The following is a 17,391-nucleotide window of genomic DNA, read 5'->3' as shown; positions in this document are numbered from 1 at the left end:
CCAAAGATCAAGTGCAGTCTGTGTTTTCCAGCCCATATTTCTCTTATCAAGCCCAACATAATTGCCTGCTTATTATCTGTAAATCGTTCCATACTCGTTAATGGTAAGCCTAGAGGATTCATCCAGGCCACTAGGGGCATTCGACAAAGAGATTATGTTTTCCTTTTTTAATCATCATCATGGATTATCTCACTAAGTTACTTGATGCGGCTCACAATAAAGGTCTTATTTCAGGCTTTTGATTTAGAGACTCATAGATGAAAGTTATCTCACTACAAAAATTTTGAGCTTTAATGTTCGATGAAAAAAAGTAAAAGTAGATGTATAATGTGTTGGAAAGAAATTTTTGAGGTTGGAGGAAATTTGAGGAGAGAATTGAGAAAGAGGCTACTTGTGTTATTGAGCACTTCTAATTTTGTTGGCTTGATACGAATGTCAAGACATACCTCCTATTTATACTAGTTGGTTTCCCTAAATCTATGGCTAGGATTTTGCCAACACATTTATGATCTAATGGTTACAAATGTTTATCTAGACTATTCTCTACAATTACTTATTTTTCTCATACTTTCTAGAGAATCCTACAAAATGCTCTAATATTTCCTACATGTAATTTCTCTAGAATATTCTAATGTTTGATATTTCTAGAACTTGGGCTTGTTTTTGGGCTAGGCACAATTACCTTTAACCTAAAATCAAGTTTGAAGGAGTTAGATAACATGCAACGGAAGAATTCAAAATCAATAAGCACTCTAACTATACTTAATTTGAGTTTTAAACATGCTACTCATTGGATTCACAAGAGGACTTGAGCTACATTTTACTTTTGAAGTAAGAGTAATTACAATTCGTAGCATTTTTAGGAATAATAACTAAGTGTATAACATCATTTAAAAAAATTACAAATATAGACAAGTCTATCAACAATAGACTGGTCTATCACTGATAGACTCCTACCAATAATATGGTCTATCACTGATAAACTATTTAAATTTGTAATTTTTTTTTATATTATGTTATATCTGCTAATATTTTGGGTCTAATGTCTATATTTGCAACCGTCCCTTGAAGTAAACTCCACAAATTCAGCAAGTAATTCAGAAATTTGAGCTTGAATCTTCAAATAGACTACAATCAAGATCTTCTCTAATAATCTCAAGGAGAATTGTGTGGTGGAAGCACTCAAATTGATCTAAATTTAGATGAATTTGAGAGAGGGAAGAGGGTTTTTTAGTTCAGTAGAGGTCTAGTTCAAAACACAACATGCATGCCTCGATTCTCAGCCTTAAAATTCAATTTAGAGGCTCAAATGATGCATGGATATATTGTTTGCATGGAAGCCAGCTCCTGCTTCACCAATTTAATGAGATCACCATAGATTTTGGTGATTAACCACTTAAAAGAGATAGTGGATCTTTCCAAAAAATGGGAAAAGTCCACTAAATCTCTTTTAATTATTTTTTTTAACCAAAATGTTTTAAAAAGTGATTTTCTATTTAAATAAACTGTTTTATTTAAATATTTAGTTTTATAAAATTAATTCAATTAATTAATTTAAATAAAACTCATTTTAATTTTAATTAAATCTTTTAATTAAACCTTTTAATTAAATTATTAATTTAATATCTTAATATTAAATTAATAAAACACCAATTCCACTAATGGGATTCAATTTCAGACAATTAATATTTAAATCATAATTTAAATATTAATAGATTCTCCAATTTCATTTAATTTCGATTAAATTAAACGTTTCAATTGTATCATATACAATTAATTGAAACCCTAAAATGAATTTGAACCTTTCAAATTCATAACCCTAATTTCAAATTTCATCCAACAATACTAAATTTATTAATCCAAATTATGAGCTAATAGAGAGACCTAATGGTCCTACAGATCATGAACTCCAACGATCTGTAATTAATTGATTGAACTCTTTAAACCGAATTGATTACTATTCGTTAACTATCAAGACATACCCCTATAGCTCGATAGTTTTACTCTCCTCATTGTAGACGTATTTCTGTCCATTTTAACCATAATCAGTAAGTCGGTCCTTCATAGGTCGTTCGTATTTACAGTTGGGTCAAAATTACCGTTTTACCCTTATGAATACATCTTGCTCCTTAAGCTCCCACTGACCCTCTATTGAAAAACTGATTCATAATACCACTTATGAATCATGTCCCTTTCTACCAAGAGAGGGCGGGGCCACGTAGTTCAAGACCAGGAATCAATACTTAAGAGAACAACCTATCTACTAACCCTAAGATGGGTATGAGTGATTTCCTTTTTGCAATGCTATGTCCTCAGCTATCTATCCGATCTTATTTACAAAATGGAAGGCTTATTGAGCAGTGCGGTTGGACTACTCTCACCTATGTAGATCAAAGGATAATCCCGAATAAATAGGAGTTCATAGTTAGCTCAGGATTAAGATCGAGTTATTCTAGATTATTTTAGTTTGAAATAGTCAATTTTAACAGTAAATGGTCGTTATAAAGAAAAGTGACTATTTCAAGATCCAGTCTTATGCAAACTCATTGAATAGGATGCTCCCACTCATATGTCTCTACATGAATGATTTATGAATCACATCATTTGTATCAGTATAAAAGCCAAGAGAAGAAATGCATTGGTGTTGGGAAGCAACGCATGAGGTTGTGTGTAGAAACCAAGGCTTGTAAAGGTTGTGTGAGGCTAAGTGTTGAAGCCAAGAACAAACTATGTGTTGGAGCTAAGGATGAACTCATGAGTTGAAATTTTTTTCATGATGCATGACAAGGCATGCAGCAACCAAAGGGCTTGCGAGGTTGGTGAGCATACGGGCAAGGCATGCTAGGCATTGGCGCAAGGCTAGGCGCTGAGCCTAGCAAATGTGTGCAAGTGATGCACTGAGGCTTGTGTGATCATGCAACGTGGAGGAGCCATCGTGCAACGAGTAGACCAGGTGCGACCGAGGAAGCACTCGAGTGCGCGCGAGCAAAGCGCTGGGCATTGAAATGTTGCACGAGGGTGATCGCATAGTGATGCAGGGCTGCATGTTAGGCACTAGATGATGAGGTATGCAATGTGCGCAGGGCTAGACGTTGAGGTTGAGGTTGGGCATGTGCGCTGACTAGTGTGCAGTGATGAGCGCAAGGCGCTGGATACTCAATGCACGCTAAAGCTATGCGATGAAGCGAGGAAGGCTATGCGATTGCTTTGAAGCGTTGGCAGTCTTGGCATAAGGTACATGAGGCATGCGATGCTCGGTGGTTGAGCGTTGAGGATGACCTAACGCTTGGTTGATGATATGTAGAGATTAAGCTATGTGTGGGTTAGGACATGCGTTGGTCTCGGTATGTGACCATAGAAGGGACGCAATAGCCTCAAGGTGAGTTATGCATTGGCCAAGTTGGGAGATGCATTGTTGAATGAGGCATGCGACCAAGTAATTGCAAGCGTTGGCTTGAGAACTGACCCTTGCATTGATGACTAAGAGGAAAGGATCATCATAGTGACTGACTAACTAAGGAAGTTGTCATGCTCAGGTTTGTTGTTATCTCTTTAAGGATGAGGTGGCAGCTTATCTATGAAGGGTTATCATGCAGCTGCTAGTATAAAAGGGAAGAGAGGGTTTGAGCAATTCACTCGAGAAAATGGAGTGATTCTAGAGCCATTCAAACCCTAAGCGTGTCTAATTGCTGAGTTGAATTGCTGGAAAGTAATTCCAGAGGAATCGGGCTAGAGATTAAAGAATCTAGCTGAAGGTCGAGCTCTTGGGTAAGCTTGGGCCAGCCTTGATGATTTGAGGATTTCGGCCAAACCACGAGAAATTCTGAGTTGAAATTTTAAGATAAGCTTGCTAAAACATTTTAGAGAAAGTTTATAGAAGAAAATTTCTTATGAAAAGGCTTGAAAAATTAGTTATTAAAATTGTAAGTTGAATCTGAAATCATGAAGAAGAAGGTAGCTGCTTGGGTTGAACAATCAAGAGCTTGAAGGGTAAGCTGCGTGCAAAGGATGAGTTGGCGCAAGGACGCGTTGAGATGCGTTGGACCATGTAACACATGCTAAAGCTGTAATTGTAAGTGATGTGTGAGCATTAGACTGTGCAAGCAGGCATAAGAGCTATTAGGCGCAAGAGGCGTTGGGGCATGTGGCATGTGACTGGACGAACGCATGGGCCATGCGTTGATGTGCCACAATATGGGCGCATAGGCAGTATGATTGGCACAAAGGCTAGCTATGCGATAGGCTGTAGGCATGGGCTGGAAGCTTGAACGCCTAAGGCAAGACATGGATGCATGGTAAATTTGTTATCACCTAAAAAATTGGCTAAGTGTTCAATGCACAGTGAGCTTAGCATTGAAAGGTAAGGCTGCACACTAAAACAAAGTAAGCTAGTTATGGACGGTTAGTCCCAAAAGAGGGACCAATGCTAATGAATAGAATGTGTTGTGATGTCCATAGGTTTGACATCAAAAGGAGAAGTACATTAAGAGGATTGCCAAAGATAGTGAGTGACTTTAAATGCTTGAAATGCTTGAAATGATTTGCAAATGCTTTATGAATGTTTTAGTCATTCATGTTTACTGAAAGCTAATTATGATAACTATTTTCAAATTGTTTCCAAAGTAATGCATCTCTGTTTAATGTTATGTTATGTATATCAATGATCATGAGTATGTGTTAGTACTGAATGCCTTAGGGCAACCAAGTCATATAGAGATAAGAATGTTCCTCAGAACATATGAATAACACAGTATTAAAGGACTAGATGTGAAACTACTAGAGCTAAGTCTTAGACATGAGTTCTAATGATAGGATCTAGATTCGACTATCATTAGCTTTCTGTCCCATCGTGAATTATGCCTTTCACTCAGATGCGCCCACCATGTTGCGCCGACTCTTTGCGACAGTCCTTCTTGAGTAGATGTTTGCGAACACAAATCACCACAAAGCCTTGCGGTAATGCTGCGCTCGACCAACGATTTCCTATGATCGCTCTTTTCGCCTTGTGTCAATGTATATTCTGCATAAAAATACAAAAATCAACTGTTTCTATGCAATGAATGCATGCGACCGCAATATTATGAATTTGATGTTTTTTGGACGTTATCAACGCAAGCCAGCATTGTTTAAGAACTTAGCACTATGATAACGTGCATTTCTGCCCATTATCACACCCTCAAATTTAAACAATGCTTGTCCTCAAGCATAAGCTAAAGATTTCCTTTAGCAAGTCGATCGCAATGTTATTTTCCTAGATTTCTCAAGGATACTTCGTTCAAATCCTATATACCAAAGTTTCCTTAAGACTTATTCAAGTCTCCTCTTAAAATATTTCTAAGACCTAGAGACCGCGAGCTTAACCTTTAAAAGGACTTTACTAAATTTCGGGATATCGCATGATTTATTTCAAAAAGAAAACTTTTCCACCAAGGTGTCAAATGATTTTATCATTGCATATTTCTTAACATTATTATTTTTCTGACCTTGCGCTGATCCAAGTGCCTTGCCTTCGTTTTGGCTTTCCCCCACGTGTGTCATGCGGACATCTAACTACAAGCAATGCACTCTTCTCAGACTAAACTCATACTTACTTGGCAGCGGAGTTGCGGTCATTATATTTATGCATTGATCCTAGCGACTTACTTTCATTTTGGCTTGCCCCCACGTGTGTCATGCGGACATCCAACTACGGGTAAGTGCCCTTCATAACTTAACTCTTACTAACATGGGTTTCCCCATTGCCTTGACAGTGGAGTTGTTATTTTCTTCCTTTCTTCTTCTTTTTTTTTTTTAAATAGAAAAGTCGAAAATAAATACTTCACCCTCAAATTTAAAATGTGGCAATGTTCTCATTGCCAGAAGATTGAAATAAGTCATGTGATGTTCTTAGAAAGGTTCGTAAAGAGAGTTTGAAAGAAAGCTAGCAAACCCCTAACTTCTAGAAATATTTCATGAGGTGACTATCTTAAAGTTAAGTTGACTCTAGTATATACAAAAGAAATAGAAGCATGTTATTCATCATTGAAATCATAATTGGCAAAGAGACAACATGCGGTAACTTACTAAATTTATCAATATTAAATGATTGCAGTAATCAAAGAGGATGCGATGATAAAACTTTGAAGACTAAAATGTGATGCGATAATGCAAAATTTGAAACAAAGTAAAGGAAGAATACAATCCCAAAATTTGCATTGTCGCCTACATTGTGTATTGATGCTTCTTTGCGGCGATGTATCTTCTTTGGATTGAGGCAACGGAGTAAGATAAGTTGCTTCTTTGTGTAATATCTCCACAATCTTGCGCCTCAATCGTTGCAAGAAAAACAGAAAGAAGGTCAAATCATTTTAAACAAAACAAAATTCTTTTACCGCAATCTCAATTTGTTTTTTTTTAGAGAATAAGAATAGATAAAAACTGAAAAGATATAATGAAGTGAAAATTCTGAGTAGTAGAGAAAATTTGAAGATTCCATGATTCCCAAAAATTGCATCCCTGATGAATTTCGATTGTCTGATAGCGCAAGGACCACCTACTTCCTTCTTTATTCAAAATTTCTTAGTTCCACGAACTCGACTTGGCAATGCCAGCCTTCTCCATGATGCGCTTTTACTCGTTGCCCATTAACTTTAAGCGTACAGCTCCCGTCTTTGGTAATCAGCTCCACCACACCATGTTGGAATATTTCTTTAATGATGAATGGTCCGGACCAGTGCGATTTTAATTTTCCAGGAAAGAGCCGTAGTCGTGAATTGAAGAGCAAGACCTTTTGTCCCACATGGAGAATTTTACCGCATATGTGTTTGTCGTGCCAGCGCTTTGTGCGCTCCTTGTTGATCTTTGCATTTTCATATGCGCTCATTCTCCATTCCTCCAGCTCGACTAGTTGAAGTTTTCGTGCTTCTCTTGTTTTCTCCAAGTCAAAGTTTAGCTTCTTCACCGCCCACATTGATTTGTATTCCAGCTCTAGAGGCAAATGACATGCCTTACCAAATATCAGTGCATACGGGGACATACCTATGGGTGTTTTAAATGCAGTTCAGTACGCCCACAACGCATCGTCAAAATTTGTTGCCCAATCTTTTCACGAAGGCCTTACCACCTTCTCAAGTATCAGCTTGATCTCTTGATTGGACACCTCGGCTTGACCATTCGTCTGCGGATGGTATGCGGTGGCCACTTTGTGGAGTATGTTATATTTACNTGACCATTCGTCTGCGGATGGTATGCGGTGGCCACTTTGTGGAGTATGTTATATTTACGCAGTAGCTCCTTGACAGTATGATTGACAAAGTGAGACCCTTCATCACTTATTATGGCACGTGGAGTGCCAAAACGAGTGAAAATGTTTTTCCTCAGGAATTGGGAGACTACCGTCGTATCGCTTGCGGCGCATGCCACTGCCTCTACCCACTTGGATACATAGTCGACGACTAACAAAATCAATTTTTACCATTCAAGGGAGGGAATGGTCCCATGAAGTCGATACCCCATACATCGAACAACTAAAGCTCCAAGATGATGTTCATCGGCATTGCATATTTTCATGAAATGTTACCTGTTCATTGGCACCGATCACACTTCATCGCATAGTCAGCTGCATCCTTAAACAATGTTGGCCAAAAGAATCCACTCTGTAAAACCTTGGCTGCGATGCGCTGACCTCCAAAGTGCCCACCATATGGTGAGTCATGACATTGCGATAATATGTGTTGTTGAGCAATATTTGGTACGCATAGTCATAGAATCTTGTCTGCCCCCCTTTTATATAGATTCGGCTCATCCTAATAATAATATCGACCTTCATGTTTGAGTTTCCTCTGTTGGTGGTAGGTATAATCTTCCGAAAATTGTCTGCAAACCAGATAGTTGACTATGTCAGCATATTAAGGAAATTCTTCAATATGGAACAGCAGCTCATCCGGGAACACTGCACTTACCTCTGAGTCATTGCGGTCAACCTCAAGGTTTTCCAATCTGGACAAGTGATCCGCAACTTGGTTCTCCATCTCCTTTCAATCAATTATTTCTATGTTAAAATCTTGAAGGAGGAGAATCCATCTGATCAATCTCGGCTTTGCGTCCTTTTTTGTCATTAAGTACTTTATCGCCAAATGATCAGTATGAATGAGTACCTTCGTCTCCAGCAGATATGCTCGAAATTTTTTCAATGCAAAAATTATTGCAAGTAGCTCTTTCTCTGTGGTGGTGTAATTGGTCTGAGCAAGATTTAATGTCTTACTCGCATATGCGATGAGATGTAAAATTGTTTTTCTCTTTTGTGCCAAAGCTGCCCCCATCGCATACCCGCTTGCATCGCACATTAATTCAAAAGGAAGTGTCCAATCAGGTGCAATTAACACGGGTGTGATAATCAGTGTGTTCTTCAAAATTCTGAATGCGTTGAGGCAATTATTGTCAAAATCAAATTTTCTATCAGCCTCCAACAACGCACTCAGTGGTCGTACTATTTTCAAAAAGTCTTTGACAAAGCGTCTATAGAATCCAGCATGCCCCAAGAAACTTCGTACAGCCTTCACGCTTGTTGGAGGTGGAAGTTTTGCAATTTCTTCGATTTTTACTTTATCCACCTCCAACCCGTCCCAAGAAACCTTATGCCTTAACATGATGCCCTTTTTTACCATAAAATGGAATTTTTCCTAGTTAAAACCAGATTCGTCTCTTTGCATCTCTTTAGTATCTTCTCCAAGTTGGCTAGACAGACTTCATAAGTGTGCCCATTAACAGAGAAGTCGTCCATGAAGATTTCAACAGAGTCCTTAAGATAGTCTGAAAAGATGGCCATCATGCACCTTTGAAACGTGCTTGGTGTATTGCAGAGGCTGAACGGCATGTGGCAAAAAGCAAAGGTCCCATATGGGCAGGTGAATGTGGTCATGTCTTGGTCTTCTAGAGCTATCATAATTTGGTTGTACCCGGCATAGCCATCCAGAAAGTAGTAAAAGTCATTTCCTGTTAGGCGGTCTAGCATTTGGTCGATGAACAATAGAGGGAAATGATCTTTCTTTATTGTCGCATTCACCTTGCGGTAGTGCATGCAAATGCACCACCCGGTGACGATCTTTGGTGGTATTAGTTCATTATTTTCGTCCGGGACTACCGTCATGCCACCCTTTTTCGACATACAGTGCACGGGGCTGACTCACGTGCTATCTGCTATAGGATAAATAATGCCTACATCTAACCATTTAATGATCTTCTTTTGAACAACCTCTTTTATTGCAGGGTTCAGCCTACGCTGATATTCGATCGTTGCCTTATGGTCTTCTTCAAGACGAATGTAGTGCATACAGTACGCTGGGCTAATTTTTCTAATGTTAGCGAGCGTCCAGCCAATTTCTCGCACATGTTTCCTCAGAATGCTCATCAACGCATTCTCCTAGTCTTCATTAAGTTCTGAGGAAATTATTACTAGTAGCTTCTCGTTCTGCCCCAAAAAATGCGTACTTTAAGTTGTTCGGTAGTGTCTTTAATTCCAGTGTTGGTGGTTCTATTAGGGACGGTTGCATTGTTTTTCTTTCTACTTTTTTTGTTGGCTCTTCTTCTTGGTTTACGATCATCTCTTCTTCCTTGCTTGTTTTTGTTATGATCGCATTGCAGGCAGCAATGGATGCGCTTGCATCCTCTTCTTCATTCTCTTCATCAAACTTTTCTTCTTCAATCAGGTTCTGGTCGTCGTCTGAGTCATGCAGGTCTTCTTCATTAGGAATCTTCATGGCACGGATTATGTTGAACTTGAGCTTCTATCCAATGATGCTCAAAGTGATCTCCCTTTTATGCACATCAATCTGGGCACAACCTGTTGATAAAAATGGTTGCCCTAGGATGATGGGAACATCTTTGTCGGCCTCGTAATCCAAAATGATGAAGTCGACTGGTAGAATAAATTTGTCGACGGTGATCAGTACGTCCTCCACCTTCCCCTCTGGATGTACCAGAGATCTATCGGCCAGGTTGAGAGTCACGGTCGTAGGCGCAAGTTACTCCACATTCAGCTGCTTAAAGATCGACAGAGGCATCAAATTGATGTTGGCTCCAAGGTTACACAATGCTTGCCCGATGTACAGTCCTCCTATGAAGCAAGGTATAATAAAGCTTCTAGGATCACTCATCTTTGGTGGAATTATTGATTTTGAACTCTGTGTTAACACCACCGTGGCAAACTTACCAGTGCCCCTCTTCTTGGTTACCATTTCCTTCAGAAACTTTGCGTATGCAGGCATCTCCTCAAACGCTTCACTGAATGGAATATTAATGTGTAATTGTTTTAACATAGTCAGGAAACGTTGGTACTGTACCTCTTCATTCTTTTTCTTTCTGAGTCTCTGCGGGAAGGGTGGTAACTACACTCTTATGGTTCCCTTCTCTATTGGCTTTGAGGTGGATGCAACTTCTAGCTTTATTGCTTCTTTTTCTCATTCTTCTTCTTGACTCACCGTAATTTCAGGTTCTGCCACAATGGGAGAAATCCGGCTAGGCTCCTTTCTTTCTTCCTCCACAGTTTTTCCACTTCACAATGTCACGACTTGACATTGCTCTTTACTTGATCCCCCCGGGTTTCGTGGGAGTTCTGTTAAACTCGCAGAGCCCCTTGCGGTCTATTCTTTAGCTCACGTGCAATCTAGCCCATCTGTAATTCTAGATTGCAGATGGACGTAGCCTGACTTTGAAGCACAATTTCGTTTTTCTCTATATACTGCTTCAACAAGCTATCCAAGGAGGATGATTGCGGTGGTTGTGAGCTACTAGCTTGATTGCTTGTCTGACCGTTATTGCGTGGGAAGAATCCAGGTGGCTCTTCTTTCTGCTCCACAGATTGGAAATTCTGTTGCTGATTCTTCTATGCAAAATTGGGGTGGTCTCTCCATCCGAGGTTGTAGGTATTCGAAAAGGGATTATCTTTTACAAAGTAGATAGACTGTGGATTCTGTGGGCATTCTTCCATTGTGTGCCCATCACCGCAAGTCGCACACCTTACGGTGTTTTGACTAATTGTGTTTACTTGCCCATTTTGCGGTGTTGGGCTGCTTATGCAATTCCCTGAATTAAGTTCATCATTGAGGTCATTTGATTCTGTAGTGAAGCAATAGCACCATTACTTGCGTCGGTATCCTTGATTCTCAATCTCTAATCACTCTCTCTCCAATCTTCGTGGTTTTTAGAGATGCGATCCAAGATGTTCTTAGCCTCCTCATATGTTTTGTCAAGCAGACTACCAGCGGCTGCCGCATTGGCAGCGGTCTACGAAGTGGGATTTAAACCATGATAAAGATTTCTATCTGAAGGCAGTATGGCAAACCATTGTGTGGACAATCCCGAACTAAACTCTTAAACCTCACCCAGGCATCGCTAAGCGATTCGTCCATGTTTTGTTCAAAAGTTGTTATGAAGTTTCCTTCGTCTAACATTCTTAGTAGGTGGAAAATATTTCTTCATAAATTTCTTTACGACCTATTCCCAAGAAGTGATCTCTCCTGGTTCAAGGGAATACACCCATTTTCTTACCTGATTACAAAGAGAAAATGGAAACAAAGTTAGTCAAACTTTTTCTACAGAGATGTTCGGGAACACAAAAGTATTGCAGATTTCTATAAAGTTACGGAGTGGGCATGTGGGTCCTTGCCACGCCGTCCTCTGAATTGTCCTACTGTTTGGATCATCTGCAGCATCACCGCTTTCATTTCAAATCTGCTTCCATTGAGGACAAGCCTCATGATTCCTGGAGAGAAATCATAGAGGTTTGGCGATGCATATTCCCTAATGGGTCTACTGCGATCGTTAGCCAGAAGGATTGGATTCGCCATGATGTTGTTTTCGTTTGGTGCTCCGTTTCCAGGCTGCTTCGCCGTATCTTCTTTATCTGACAGTTGTTGTTGGTGGCTCTCAATCTCTGTCTAAACATCCTCTCAATCTCTGGGTCGTAATTTGCCAGAGATTGAGAGTCTGTAAAGAAATCAGAAAAATTACCGTTAGCACACTATTTTTGCTGAAGTCCCTGGCATCGACGCCAAAAACTTGGTACGTTGTTTTATGATGTGAAATTATGGAGGAAATGCGATGATAGAGTTTCGTTGAGTACTCAAGTTTTCTTAGTGGAATCCAAGTGTAAACCCCACTGAGTTCCTGGTAAGTCTAGGGTCGAACTCACGGACTTGGGAAAACAGGTTGTGGAGGTAATTTTTAGAAAACCTTGCAGTAACCGGTAACTCAAATAGTTGTTTAGTTTTTTTGATTGCGGTGATGAAAAATAAACAAATGCGGCAGATTTGAGAAAAGTCTGATTGTGTGATAGATGCACTGAGTATGCGGATGAACAGATTGAGAAGGTCTTTAGCCAGCGTTACTTAGGAATGCATCATACTATGCGATCATGCTACATCCATGCACAACAAGTCATTTCCCAATGCAAATGCGGTGCTCCTAAGTCTAGGACACATGTGTTGAATGCAAAAGTGTCCATAGAGCTTATTCCTAAATCTCTACTCTTTTCCTATGCGATGATGCAAGATGCACAAAGACAAGGTGACCACATACAATCATATCCTATCTCTAGGATGCATGCGATGCGTTAATAGCAAATAATACTTATTCCTAAGCTCATATATCTTGATTGTGCGTTCTAATCGGACTCTCCCGAGCCTAGATTCTAACCTTACCTTTTCAAGCCTAGATCCTGTCCTTAGACTACCCTCACAAGTATCTCTAATGGACGAATGAAGTATACATAATGCAAGATAATCGCATAGAATGAAGATCCCCAGTTAAACTAGCTAAGTGCTTCTCAACCCATTCAACAAATTTAGCTACTCATGCGTAAATAATAGAGAGTGAACAGATATAGAGAAGTAAATTCCATTTCTATAAATGAGATTGTATAAAAAATAACAATGGAAGATAAAGGTAGAGAGCCTGGTCGCAATTCCTGGCTAACCAAGGGTTTTATACTGTCAATCTCTATTCGGTTCAAAAGATATTCCTGCTTCCGTAAGAGCTAGCCCGCTCTCTGATCTTGAAGCTTCCAGCACTCTCCCAAGCTTACTGGAACGATCTGTCGGCACAACCTCCTTCTCTCGCGTCCACCTTAAAATAAAAGAAATCTAAGAACAAGGCTAAACTATCAACAGAACTTGTGAACTCGTAAGCAGTTGAACCCCTTTTCTGAAGGATGCCTTCGGTATTTATAGACTTCCAGGGTGAAAGGCGGCTTCTCTCTCATGATTGCACAGATAAGACGACTTTAATTCACTGACTGATGCGCCAAATATTTGTCACCGAAAAGTTGAATGTACTTGTTATCGTTAGCGGCTGTCAACTTAATTCAGATTCAACTGTCATCAGCTTTCTGTCCCATCGTGATTAATTATGCCTTTCACCCAGATGCGCCCACCATGTTGCACCGGTTCTTTGTGGCAGTCCTTCTTGAGCAGATGTTTGCGAACACAAATCACCACAAAGCCTTGCGGTAATGCTGCGCTAGATGTAATGGTAAAAATTAGATTCCTTGTTATGCATGCACTATGATGATAGATAATGTGCTACAAGCTCATGTCCCCGGAAACGGCGCCATAAACTTGTAACGGTAAAAATTAGATTCCTTGTTATGCATGCACTGTGATGATAGATAATGTGCTACAAGCTCATGTCCCCGGCAACGTCGCCAGAAATTTGATGACATAATTTTAGTCTTTATCTTTAAGCATGTGGACAAATATGAATGTGAATGAATGAACAATCCTTTTGCGATAAAGAGAATTTTATGCGATACTACGTCTAAATATATGCATTGTTAATGACATGCTCGTAGTATGTGATGTAGTAATGCGTGTCACAAGTTTCCTTGCACTAAAACCAAGTATAATTCCAATGCAAGTTTCTCAGAATAATCCGAGGTCGAATATAGGGATTGTTTTCGTTAATGCGTTACTTTTGTGATACATGTGACCAGTTTTTACAATGAATAAAGAATTGGGTTTATACAGGAATATAAATTGTGATGAATAAAATTGCGTTGATAAAATAAAGTTGCGTTGATAAAATAAAATCCTAAACTAATATTATACAAGATACTAGATACATGATACATGATACTGAGATCGAGACTGACTGTGAAGTTGTACAAAGATTCGATGTATGCGATGGCAAGTCTTTATGAATGAATCAGAAAGAGGAAGAGCAAATAGTAAAAACAACGCAAGTTTGCTAATTGCATTAAAGATACAACTAAGGTTCCACTTTCCCTTGGCGTACATCTCTCGGCGATCGACCGCGTTCCCATATCTTTATGGTGAAATAGGATGAACGTGATGAATGCAAGGTTGTTTCCATCTCTGGAAATACTTCTTGCTTTAGTTAACGCATTCTTCCAACCTTCTCTCGATAGGCAGAATAATATCTTCATTTCTGCTCTGACAGGTGAAGATGCCGCCGAGCATGCTTTAGCTAAACTTAATTATTTCCTTAACACAAATTAACTTACTCGCTTAATTCTTGCTATTTACCCAAGGAATTAGGAAAACATCATGGAGAAAATGGATTATGGATGAACGAAAAGAGATAGACAGGTGATAATGGAAATGATCATAACATTTAATACTAAGATTAACCATCTGATACATGTTGTGAATGAAAGAGTAAAGAAGATGAATACAAATGATGAAATAGAGATTAGAAACGAATATAGAAAGAGTGTCAACGTCTTGACACAGATCCTGAACGGAGGTTGTGCTTGCCGGCGTGTGGAAGTAGTAGAGAGGAAAGCTTCCCTCTCAGGCTTTCTTTCCCAGTAGAATTGACCTTCGCACAGAGCTTAAGCTACGAGGATCGGAAGGATTCTCTGCTCGGAGACTCACCTCTCGGCCTTGTTTCATGGTTCTCCCGGATCTACTTTGTACAGTCGCTTCAGACCAGTCTCTCTCTTAGAATCAGTATATGCACGTCTCTATGTATTTTTGTATATCTTTCAGTGAATTTGCAGAGGCTATTTATAAGCGAAGCTTGGCTCTTTGACTTTGTGGTCCCCACTATATGGTTATGATAGTTCCTAAAATGGCGGAGTGAATATTCCTTCTGTTACGCAATCAACTCGTAAAAAATGCACAACTGAAAGTTGTACACTTGTCAGAATCCTTCGCAAATGCGTTGCTCTTTACATCTTCGATCCATCGCCACATGCGATATTATTTTTTATTACCGCATGCGGTTGAAATTGCGTTGATCGCTAGAGCTCTTGATCGATTGTTACATGCGCCGTCATTGCGTTGATCATCTCTTTCTTCTCAATTGATGGGCGCAATGTGACGTAAATGCGTTGTTTATTTTATCTTTAAGCCATGAATTCATGCAGTGACTGATTTCCTGTAAAACAGAAGCTGAAGCATTCTATTCTACCATCGCAATGGTGTTAGTGGGTGTACTGACGACAATTTATAATTTTCGCATTTCTTAGCCAATTTTTATACTATCAACACAACTTTTCTTTCTTTTTTGCCACCATATCTAAATAAAACAGTATAAATAACTTGTATTTCTACAAGTCGCCATAAACTTGATGACATAGTTTTAGTCTTTATCTTTAAGCATGTGGACAAATATGAATGTGAATGAATGAACAATCCTTTTGCAATAAAGAGAATTTTATACGATACTACGTCTAAATATATACGTTGTTAATGATATTCTCGTAGTATGTGATGTAGTAGTGCGTGTCACAAGTTTCCTTGTGCTGAAACCAAATATAATTCCAATGAAAGTTTCTCAGAATAATCCAAGGTTGAACACGGGGATTGTTTTCGTTAATGCGTTGCTTTTGTGATTCATGCGACCGGTTTTTACAATGAATAAAGAATTGGGTTTATACAGGAATATAAATTGCGTTGATAAAATAAAATCCTAAAATAATATGCTACAAGATACAAGATACAAGATACATGATACTGAGGCCGAGACTGACTGTGAAGTTGTACAAAGATTCGATGTATGTGATGGCAAGTCTTTATGAATGAATCAGAAAGAGGAAGAGCAAATAGTAAAAACAACGCAAGTATGCCAATTACATTAAAGATACAACTAAGGTTCAGCTTTTCCTTGGCGTACACCTCTCGGTGATCGGCCGCGTTCCCATACCTCTATGGTGAAATAGGGATGAACGTGATGAACACAAGGTTATTTCCATCTCTAGAAACACTTCTTGCTTTAGTTAATGCATTCTTCCAACCTACTCTCGATAGGCGGAATAACATCTTCACTTCTACTCTCACAGGTGAAGATGCCGTCGAGCATACTTTAGCTAAACTTAATTATTTCCTTAACACAAAGTAACTTACTCGCTTAATTCTTGCTATTTACCCAGGGAATTAGGAAAACATCATGCAGAAAATGGATTATGGATGAACGAAAATAGATAGAGAGATGATAATGGTAATGATCATGACATTTAATACTAAGATTAAGTGTCTGATACATGTTGTGAATGAAAGAGTAAAGAATATGAATAAAGATGATGAAATAGAGATTAGAAACGAATACAGAAAGAGTGTCAATGTCTTGACACAGATCCTGAACAGAGGTTGTACTTGCTAGTGTGTGGAAGTAATGGAAAGGAAAGCTTCCCTCTCATGCTTGCTTTCCCGGTAGAATTGACCTTCGCATAGAGCTTCAGCTATGGGGATCGAAAGGATTTTCTGCTCGGAGACTCACCTCTCGGCCTTGTCTCGTGGTTCTTTTAGATCTACTCTAGACAGTTGCTTCAGACCAGTCTCTCTCTCAAAATTAGTATATGCACGTCTCTATGTATTCATGTATATCTTTCAGTGAATTTGCAGAGGTTATTTATAGGTAAAACTTGGCTCTTTGACTTTGTGGTCCCCACTGTGTGGTTATGGTAGTTCCTGCCTACTAACCTGCTCAACCTGACTTAGAACCTTGAAATGCATATATATACTCAACCATCAAATTGAGACAAATGACAATCATTAACAGAGTTCTCATTACTCTTGAATAATACAACTTATGCACTTTACATAAGCAACAAGCCCAACACACTCAACTAGTCCCTACCTGACATAATACATGCATACTACTTTATACATAACCCACACTTAGACTTTCTAACATTTTAGTCCTGAGTGGTAGAGAAACGATAGAGTCGTCTTTTGGAGAGTGATTGCTACATGTGGAGAAGACATTTAAATAGGGTGAGCTAGAAGCCAGTGAGTGACTAATCTTTGAAACGTAAAAGACATACATATCATGCTTAACAAAGAGATCATGAACTGAAAAGCATAGTTGAAACTGAGAAATTAGTCAAGCAAGTAATTACATAAAACTTCTCTACTAAATTAAACATAACATAGGCATCATAGACATCAGATC

The sequence above is a fragment of the Benincasa hispida genome, chromosome 4 (genome assembly GCF_009727055.1).
Source record: "Benincasa hispida cultivar B227 chromosome 4, ASM972705v1, whole genome shotgun sequence".
Taxonomy (NCBI): domain Eukaryota; kingdom Viridiplantae; phylum Streptophyta; class Magnoliopsida; order Cucurbitales; family Cucurbitaceae; genus Benincasa; species Benincasa hispida.
This window is presented reverse-complemented; position numbering follows the sequence as displayed.